This window comes from Bos mutus, chromosome 16, assembly GCF_027580195.1.
Source record: "Bos mutus isolate GX-2022 chromosome 16, NWIPB_WYAK_1.1, whole genome shotgun sequence".
NCBI lineage: Eukaryota > Metazoa > Chordata > Mammalia > Artiodactyla > Bovidae > Bos > Bos mutus.
Window position 1 is genome coordinate 47,443,647 of NC_091632.1, and position 11,113 is coordinate 47,454,759.

Consider the following 11,113-nt stretch of genomic DNA (forward strand, 5'->3'; position numbering starts at 1 on the left):
ATTCTTTTACAAAAGGGCAAGGTTGCTATTGCACACACTGTTAATATTACCCCAGAAGCAGGAAAATCAAAGGGTTGTGATGAAAGAACTAAATAAAAAAGAGTATATCTTGCATCTGAGTTCCCATCAGTTGCACAAGTTACAAGTAACCACAAGTCACCACAAGATAAGCCACAGGAAATACCACCGGCCTTCCATCTAGAGCAGGAGGTCTGAGGAATAAGAAGTATCATTTTTATGACTCATTAGAAGGAGATTCATTGTCTTGGTGGCTTTGATAAATTTGGGGGGCAGCTGGGAGAATAAGAGAGCCTTTTGGCCCTATTCCATCTCCCAGATCCTCTCACTTGGAACCAGGTTGATGTACAAGAGCCAAAAGGATTTCCTAAGATGGTTTTGGATCTGTGAGGAATAGGGGCATGAGTTTGACGTTCATACCAGAAAAGTTTAGACATTTCACTCATAGAGTCCACATACTGTACTTGAGAGAAATACGCCACCTGGGAACAAACCCAAAAGGCAATAGGAGACAAAACAGTAAGCTTCTTGGCTGCTGTTAACTGGATACTCATGTCTGCATTTTAAAGCAATAATTTTCAAAATTTAGTTTCCACTTAGGATTTTAAAACTTGAAAGGACATTAAGGATTAAAATTCTGAGTGGCCTCACTATGACATTTTGGGCAGGATGATGCTTCAATGTGAGGGATTATCTTAGTGACTGCAGTATATTTAGCTTGCCTGGTACCCAGTCGATAATGCCAGTAATACATCTCTGGCATTAGGATAACAAAAAACCCTGTCCCCACACATTCCCAGATGCTTCTATGTGGAAGTACTGATGGCACTGAGAACGCTTATTTTATTTTTAGGCAAAAAATGATTAATGATGTTAATTGTCTTATTCAAATCATAGCTGGCTAGTTCAACAAATATTTCATAGGTCTGACCATGTGTCAGTCACTGAGCCAGATGCTGATGATACAAAGATTTGTAAGACATAGACTACAGAGTCTAGCACAGGAGGCAGACATATAAATAGTTGATTTCACTATTATACATATGGGCTTCCCTGGTGGCTCAGATGGTGAAGAATTAGGAGACCTGGGTTTGATCCCTGGATCAAGTAGATTCCCTGGAGAAGGGAATGGCTACCCACTTCAGTATTCTTGCCTGGAAAATTCCATGGACAGAGGAGCCAGGCTTGCTACGGTCCATGGGATCACAAAGAGTTGGGCATGACTGAACAACTTTCATTATACACACACACACACACACTCACACTCACACACATATATTGCCAGTGTGCTGAGACAGATGACATACTAAATTGGCAAAATTTGGCAAAACAACAAATAGATAAAGTTTGTGAAGCTGGTTGGATTTTATAACCATGGAGAATGCACACAGTACCTTTTATTTGTATCTTAAATTGTATTCATATGCATTTTTCATACATTAATCTAGTAAATGAGTGCCTACTGTATGTGCAGTAATGTTCTAAGCATTAGGGATACATTCCCTCATGTAGCTTATATCTGAGTGATCTCTTCTGTTGTGACTATTTCAGTTCTACTCTGAAATGACTAACAATAGCGGTATATTTCTAAAACTTAGGATCCTATCAGTTCAGTTCAGTCACTCAGTCGTGTCCAACTCTTTGCGACCCCATGAATTGCAGCATGCCAGGCCTCCCTGTCCATTACCAACTCCCGGAGTTCACTCAGACTCACGTCCATTGAGTCAGTGATGCCATCCAGTCATCTCATCCTCTGTCATCCCCTTCTCCTCCTGCCTCCAATCCCTCTCAGCATCAGAGTCTTTTCCAATGAGTCAACTCTTCGCATGAGGTGGCCAAAGTACTGGAGTTTCAGCTTCAGCATCATTCCCTCCAAAGAAATCCCAGGGCTGATCTCCTTCAGAATGGACTGGTTGGATCTCCTTGCAGTTCAAGGGACTCTCAAGAGTCTTCTCCAACACCACAGTTCAAAAGCATCAATTCTTCAGCACTCAGCTTTCTTCACAGTCCAACTTTGACATCCATACATGACCATTGGAAAAACCATAGCCTTGACTAGATGGACCTTTGTCGGCAAAGTCATGTCTCTGCTTTTCAATATGCTATCTAGGTTGGTCATAACTTTTTTTCCAAGGAGTAAGCATCTTTTAATTCCATCTTAGTTATCCAAATTTCAGTTCAGTTGCTCAGTTGTGTCCAACTCTTTGCAACCCCATGGACCACAGCATGCCAGGCTTCCCTGTCCATCACCAACTCCCGGAGTTTACCCAAACTCATGTCCATTGAACTGATGCCATCCAGCCATCTCATCCTCTGTCGTCCCCTTCTCCTCCTGCCCTCAATCCTTCCCAGCATCAAGGTCTTTTCAAATGAGTCAGCTTTTCACATCAGGTGGCTAAAGTATTGGAGTTTCAGCTTCAATATCAGTCCTTCCAATGAACACTCAGGACTGATCTCCTTTAGGATGGACGGGTTGGATCTCCTTGCTGTCCAAGGAACTCTCAAGAGTCTTCTCCAACACCACAGTTCAAAAACATCAATTCTTTGGTGCTCAGATTTCTTCACAGTCACTGATGCAATGAACATAAACTTAGGCAAATTTTGGGAAATGGTGAGGGGCAGGGAGGCCTGGCTTGCTGCAGTCCATGGGGTCACAAAGAGTTGGACATAACTTGGCGACTGAACAACAACAGACTCACTACTAAGAATTGTAGTTTCTTAAACATCCTTTAACTTTTAATCAGACTACCACAATAGGAAAGCTGGAAAGTGGAAAAAAAAAAAAAGTATTTGAAAGAAGAAGTATCATTTATTCAGTTATGTTGAGGGTACCATTCTCATCTCTATTTGAAGGAAAAAATCTCTTTCATTGAAGTGCCTTTGTGTCACTGCAAATCAGAATGGTAGGAGATGTTTCCAGGACTACACAAATAGAAAGGAGCAATGGTGATAGTGCCAACAAAACCTTCCCATAGATACAGAATATGGTGAAAAGCTACCAACAAGATGGTGGTTGAACAAGGAGGATCAAGGCTTGCTGGATTTCAAAGGCAGAAGCTGTACCTCTATATCTGTAGAAGAGTTCTGACACATAAAATGCAGAATGTCTTGAATGCAGTTAGTGAGAATACGAAGCAAAGATTGAGGGATGAGGATGTAGAAATGGGAACCTGAGGAGTGGAATAAATGAAATAGTGAACTTCCCTCATAGCTCAATTGGTAAAAACTCTGCCTGTAGTGCAGGAGATCTGGGTTCGATTCCTGGGTCGGGAAGATCCCCTGGAAAAGGAAATGGCCACGCACTCCAGTATTCTTGCCTGGAGAATCCCATGGACAGGGGATCTACAGTCCATGGGATCGCAAGAGTTGGACATGACTTAGTGACTAACCAACCCCCATAGCCTCTTAAGAAAGAAGTGAATGAAGTCACTCAGTCATGTCCAAAAAAGAAAGAAGAAACCTATATATATATTTTAACAGTTAAAAGACTTTTTATTTATTTATTTTTGGCTGCACTAGGTCTTAGCTGCTGCATGCGGGCTCTCTAGTTGCAGCAAGCAGAGGCTATCTCTAGTTGTGGTGCATAGGCTTCTCATTGTGATGTCTTCTCTTGCTGTGGAGCACGTGCTCTGTAGACTGCAGGCTTCAGTAGTTGTGGTGCATGGGCTTACTTGCCCTGCAGCATGTGGAATCTTTCTGGACCAGGTATTGAACTCATGTCCACTGCATTAGCAGGCAGATTCTTAACCACTAGAACACTAGGGAAGTCCAGACCTCCATACGTTAATAGGATATGGTTTTATTTTAAAGCTCCTAAAAGCAAAATGAATAAAATACAAAACTATGTCTTAAAACATGAATACCATATTTTGTTTTATCTCTATGCTTGACTGCAGATTAGAAATAATCTCATGAACTCCTTTTTCCCCTCTCTCCTATAAACATAGAATGCCTGAGTTTTGGAGTAAAATTTATTCTAAATCAAATAGATTGGTGGTAAGAAAGGGAATAGAAGCAAATGTTCATGGGGCAGGAATATGGAGTTGAATGGTTTATGGTGATAGCTTCTACTTTTCTTCAACACAAGGAGCAGAATCACGAGTTTGTTTATTTGGTTTTTTTTACTAGTTTATTTATTTTACTCACTAGTTTGTTTCAGTTGGTTCAGTTCAGTTCAGTCACTCAGTCGTGTCTGACTCTTCGTGACCCCATGAATCGCAGCACACCAGGCCTCCCTGTCCATCACCAACTCCCGGAGTTCACTCAGACTCACATCCATCGAGTCAGTGATGCCATCCAGCCATCTCATCCTCTGTCGTCCCCTTTTCCTCCTGCCCCCAATCCGTCCCAGTATCAGAGTCTCTTCCAATGAGTCAACTCTTTGCATGAGGTGGCCCAAGCATTGGAGTTTCAGCTTTAGCATCAGTCCTTCCAAAGAAATCCCAGGGCTGATCTCCTTCAGAATGGACTGGTTGGATGTCCTTGCAGTCCAAGGGACTCTCAAGAGTCTTCTCCAACACCACAGTTCAAAAGCATCAATTCTTCGGTGCTCAGCCTTCTTCACAGTTCAACTCTCACATCCATACACGACCACACGAAAAACCAAAGCCTTGACTAGACGGACTTTTGTTGGCAAAGTAATGTCTCTGCTTTTGAATATGCTATCTAGGTTGGTCATAACTTTCCTTCCAAGGAGTAAGCGTCTTTTAATTTCATGACTGCAGTCACCATCTGTAGTGATTTTGGAGCCCAGAAAAAATAAAGTCTGACACTGTTTCCACTGTTTCCCCATCTATTTCCCATGAAGTGATGGGACCGGATGCCATGATTTTCATTTTCTGAATGTTGAGCTTTAAGCCAACTTTTCCACTCCCCACTTTCACTTTCATCAAGAGGCTTTTGAGTTCCTCTTCACTTTCTGCCATAAGGGTGGTGTCATCTGCATATCTGAGGTTATTGATATTTCTCCCAGCAATCTTGATTCCAGCTTGTGTTTCTTCCAGTCCAGCGTTTCTCATGATGTACTCTGCATATAAGGTAAATAAGCAGGGTGATAATATACAGCCTTGACGTACTCTTTTTCCTATTTGGAACCAGTCTGTTGTTCCATGTCCAGTTCTAACTGTTGCTTCCTGACCTGCATACAGATTTCTCAAGAGGCAGGTCAGGTGGTCTGGTATTCCCATCTCTTTCAGAATTTCCCCCAGTTTATTGTGATCCACACAGTCAAAGGCTTTGGCATAGTCAATAAAGCAGAAATAGATGTTTTTCTGGAACTTTCTTGCTTTTTTGATGATCCAGCAGATGTTGGCAATTTGATCTCGGCAATTTGATCTCTGGTTCCTCTGCCTTTTCTAAAACCAGCTTGGATAAATAAACTAGTTTGTTTATTTTTGCTTTATTTCCATTACTCTGGGAAGTGGGCCATAGAGGATCCTGCTATGATTTACGTCAGAGAGTGTTTTGCCTATGTTTTCCTCTAGGAGTTTTATAGTTTCTGGTCTTACATTTAAATCTTTGACCCATTTTGAGTTTATTTTTGTGCATGGTATTAGAAAGTGTTCTAGCTTCATTCTTTTACAAGTGGTTGACCAGTTTTCCCAGAACCACTTGTTAAAGAGATTGTCTTTTCTCCATTGTATATTATTGCCTCCTTTGTCAAAGATAAGGTGTCCATAGGTGCGTGGATTTATCTCTGGGCTTTCTACTTTGTTCCACTGATTTATGTTTCTGTCTTTGTGCCAGTGCCATACTGTCTTGATGACTGTTGCTTTGTAGTAGAGCTTGAAGTCAGGCAGGTTGATTCCTCCAGTTCCATTCCTCTTTCTCAAGATTGCTTTGGCTATTCGAGCTTTTTTGTATTTCCATACAAATTGTGAAATTTTTGTTCTAGTTCTCTGAAAAATACCATTGGTAGCTTGATAGGGATTGCATTGAATCTATAGATTGCTTTGGGTAGTATACTCATTTTCACTATATTGATTCTTCTGATCCATGAACATGGAATATTTCTCCATCTATTTGTGTCCTCTTTGATTTCTTTCACCAGTGTTTTATAGTTTTCTATATATAGGTCTTTTGTTTCTTTAGGTAGATTTATACCTAAGTATTTTATTCTTTTCATTGCAGTGGTGAATGGAATTGTTTCCTTAATTTCTCTTTCTGTTTTCTTATTGTTAGTGTATAGGAATGTAAGGGATTTCTGTGTGTTAATTTTACATCTTGCAACTTTACTATATTCACTGATTAGCTCTAGTAATTTTCTGGTAGAGTCTTTAGGGTTTTCTATGTAGAAGATCATGTAATCTGCAAACAGTGAGAGTTTTACTTCTTCTTTTCCAATCTGGATTCCTTTTATTTCTTTTTCTACTCTGATTGCTGTGGCTAAAACTTCCAAAACTATGTTGAATAGTAGTGGTGAGAGTGGGCATCCTTATCTTGTTCCTGACTTTAGGGGAAATGCTTTCAATTTTTCACCATTGAGGATAATGTTTGCTGTGGTTTATCATATGTGGCTTTTACTATGTTGAGGTATGTTCCTACTCTGCCTGCTTTCTGGAGGGTTTTTATCATAAATGGATGTTGAATTTTGTCAAAGGTTTTCTCTGCATCTATTGAGGTAATCATATGGTTTTTTCTTTCAGTTTGTTAGTACAGTGTATCACATTATATGATTTGCGAATATTGAAGAATCCTGCGTCCCTGGGATAAAGTCATTTGGTCATGATGTATGATCTTTTTAATACGTTGTTGGATTCTGTTTGCTAGAATTTTGTTAAGGATTTTTGCATCTATGTTCATCAGTGATATTGGCCTGCAGTTTCCTTTTTTTGCGGCATCTTTGTGTGATTTTGGTATTAGGGTGATGGTGGCCTCATAGAATGAGTTTGGAAGTTTACCTTCCTCTGCAGTTTTCTGGAAGAGTTTGAGTAGGATAGGTGTTAGCTCTTCTCTACATTTTTGGTAGACTTCAGCTGTGAAGCCATCTGGTCCTGGGCTTTTGTTTGTTAGAAGATTTCAGATTACAGTTTTGATGTCTGTGTTTGTGATGGGTCTGTTAAGATTTTCTATTTCTTTCTGGTTCAGTTTTGGAAAGTTATACTTTTCTAAGAGTTTGTCCATTTCTTCCAAGTTGTCCAGTTTATTGGCATATATTTGATGATAGTAGTCTCTTACGATCCTTTGTATTTTTGTGTTGTCTGTTGTAATTTCTCCATTTTCGTTTCTAACTTTTTGATTTGATTCTTCTCCCTTCCCCCCGCCTTTTTTTTTTTTTTTTTTGATGAGTCTGGCTAATGGTTTGTCTATTTTATTTTATTTTATTTATCTTCTCAAAGAACCAGCTTTTAGCTTTGTTGATTTTGGCTATGGTCTCCTTTGTTTCTTTTGCATTTATTTCTGCTCTAATTCTTATGATTCCTTTCCTTCTACTAACCCTGGGGTGCTTCATTTCTTCTTTTTCTGGTTGCTTTAGGTGTAGAGTTAGGTTATTTATTTGATTTCTCTCCTGTTTCTTGAGGTAGGCTTGTATTGCTAGAACCTTCACCTTAGCACTGCTTTTATTGAATCCCATAGGTTTGGGGTTGTTGTGTTTTCATTTTCATTCATTTCTATGTATATTTTGATTTCTTTTTTGATTTCTTCTGTGATTTGTTGGTTATTCAGAAGTGTGCTGTTTAGCCTCCATATGTTTGTATTTTTAATAGTTTTTTTTTTTTTCCTGTAGATGATATGTAATCTTACTGCATTGTGATCAGAAAAGATGCTTGAGATGATTTGAATTTTTTTGAATTTGAAATCTACCAAGGCTAGATTTATGGTCCAGGATGTGATATATCCTGGAGAAGGGTCCATGGGCACTTGAGAAAAAGGTGAAATTCATTGTTTTAGGGTGAAATGTCCTATAGATATCAATTAGGTCTAACTGGTCCATTGTATCATTTAAAGTTTGTGTTTCCTTGCTAGTTTTCTGTTTAATTGATCTATCCATAGGTGTGAGTGGGGTATTAAAGTCTCCCACTATTATTGTGTTACTGTTAATCTCCTCTTTCATGCTTGTTAGCATTTGCCTTACATATTGTGGTGCTCCCATGTTGGGTGCATATATATTTATAATTGTTATATCTTATTCTTGGATTGATCCTTTGATCATTATGTAGTGTCCTTCTTTGTCTCTTTTCACAGCCTTTATTTTGAACTGTATTTTATCTGATATGAGTATTGCTACTCCTGCTTTCTTTTGGTCTCCATTTGTGTGAAATATCTTTTTCCAGCCCTTCACTTTCAGTCTGTATGTGTCCCTAGGTTTGAGGTGGGTCTCTTGTAGACTGCATATATAAGGGTCTTGTTTCTGTATCCATTCAGCCAGTCTTTGTCTTTTGATTGGCATTCAACCCATTTACATTTAAGGTAATTATTGATAAGTATGATCCCATTGCCATTTACCTTGTTGTTTTGGGTTCGAGTTTATAAACCTTTCTGTGTTTCCTGTCTAGAGGAGATTCTTTAGCATTTGTTGAAGAGATGGTTTGGTGGTGTTGAATTCTCTGAACTTTTGCTTTTCTGTAAAGCTTTTGATTTCTCCTTCATATTTGAATGAGATCCTTTCTGGGTACAGTAATCTGGGTTGTAGGTTTTCTCTTTCATCACTTTAAGTATGTCCTGCCATTCCCTTCTGGCTTGAAGAGTTTCTATCGAAAGGTCAGCTGTTATCCTTATGGGGATCCCCTTGTGAGTTTGTTGTTTTTCTCTTGCTGTGCTTAATATTTGTTCTTTGTGTTTGATCTTTGTTTATTTGATTAGTATGTGTCTTGGGGTGTTTTGCCTCGGGTTTTTCCTGTTTGGGACTCTCTGGGTTTCTTGGACTTGAGTGGCTATTTCCTTCCGATTTAGGGAAGTTTTCAACTGTTATCTCCTCAAGTATTCTCTCATGGCCTTTCTTTTTGCCTTCTTCTTCTGGGACTCCTATGATTCAAATGTTGGGGCGTTTAACATTGTCCCAGAGGTCTCTGAGGTTGTCCTCATTTCTTTCAATTTTTTTTTTCTTTTTTCCTCTCTGCTTCATTTATTTCTACCATTCTATCTTCCACCTCACTTATCCTATCTTCTGCCTCAGTTATTCTATTGTTGGTCCCTCCAGAGTGCTTTTGATCTCAGTTATTGCATTATTCATTATTGATTGACTCTTTTTTTATTTCTTCTAGGTCCTTGTTAAACTTTTCTTGTATCTTTTCAATCCTTGTCTCCAGACTATTTATCTGTAACTCCATTTTGTTTTCAAGATTTTGGATCATTTTTACTATCATTATTCTGAATTTTTTTCAGGTAGACTCCCTGTCTCCTCCTCTTTTGTTTGGTTTGGTGGGCATTTATCATGTTCCTTTACCTGCTGAATATTTCTCTGCCTTTTCATCTTGTTTAGGTTGCTGTGTTTGGGGCAGCCTTTCTGTTTGCTGGGAGTTTATGGTTCCTCTTTATTGTGGAGGTTCCTCCCTGTGGGTGCGGTTGGATGAGTAGCCTGTCAAAGTTTCCAGAACGTTAGGGAAGCTTGTGTTGGTGTTCTGGTGGGTGGAGCTGTATCTCTTCTCTCTGGAGTGCAACGAAGTGTCCAGTAATGAGTTTTGAGGTGTCTGTGGGTTTGGTGTGACTTTTGGCCGCCTGTATTTTTGTGCTTAGGGTTATGTTCCTGTGTTGTTGGAGAATTAGCTTGGTATGTCTTGCTCTGCAAATTGTGGCTCTTGGGTGGAGCTTGGTTTCAGTGTAGGTATGGAGGCTTTTGGATGAGCTCTTGTCGATTAATGTTCTCTGAAGTCAGGAGTTTTCCAGTGTTCTCAAGTTTTGGGTTTAAGCCTCCTGCCTCTGGCTTTCAGTCTTATTCTTACAGTAGCCTCAAGACTTCTCCATCCATACAGCACTGATGATAAAATATCTAGGTTAATGGTGAAAAGATTCTCCACAGTGGGGGACACTCAGAGAGGTTCACGGAGTTCCATGGAGAAGAGAAGAGGGAGGAGGGAGATAGAGGTGACCAGGAGGAGAAGAGGGGGAATCAAAACGGGCAAGAGCAATCTAGCCAGTAATCAATTCCCTATTTGGTCTCCACAGCCCAGAACACCCAAAGAAATTCACAGAGTTAAGTAGAGAAGAGAATGGGGAGGGAGGAGATAGAGGTGACCTGGGGGAGAAAAAGGAGGGTCAAAAGAGGAACGAGCAATCAAGCCAGTAATCACACTCTTAAGTAAAAATGGGTACTGAAAATTGGATTCTTAAAGGTACAGAATTGATAACAAATACCAAAAAGCAAAGATTAAAAATCTAGAGTAGAGGTTAGACTGTCAGAAATACAATATTAAAAAAACAAAATAGCTAAAGTTATTAATATATATATATATTAATAACTTTAGCTGTTTTCATATATATACATATTGGAGAAGGCGATGGCACCCCACTCCAGTACTCTTGCCTGGAAAATCCCATGGACGGAGGAGCCTGGTAGGCTGCAGTCCATGGGGTTGTGAAGAGTCGGACACGACTGAGCGACTTCACTTTGACTTTTCACTTTCATGCATCAGAGAAGGAAATGGCAACCCACTCCAGTGTTCTTGCCTGGAGAATCCCAGGGATGGGAGACCCTGGTGGGCTGCCGTCTATGGGGTCGCATAGAGTTGGACATGACTGAAGCGACTTAGCAGCAACATATATGAAATTTGCTTTAAAAATAGGGTCTTTTTTTTTTTTTTTGCAAGGTAATAGTAGGTTTTACAGAGAAGGCAATGGCACCCCACTCCAGTATTCTTGCCTGGAAAATCCCATGGATGGAGGAGCCTGGTAGGCTACAGTCCATGGGGTCGTGAAGAGTCGGGCATGACTGAGTGACTTCACTTTCACTTTTCACTTTCATGCATTGGAGAAGGAAATGGCAACCCACTCCAGTATTCTTGCCTGGAGAATCCCAGGGACGGGAGAGCCTGGTGGGCTGCCATCTATGGGGTTGCACAGAGTTGGACACTACTGAAGCGACTTAGCAGCAGCAGCAGAAGCAGTAGGTTTTAAAAATGAAAATTAAAGGAGTAATAAAGAACTTAAATTTAAAAAA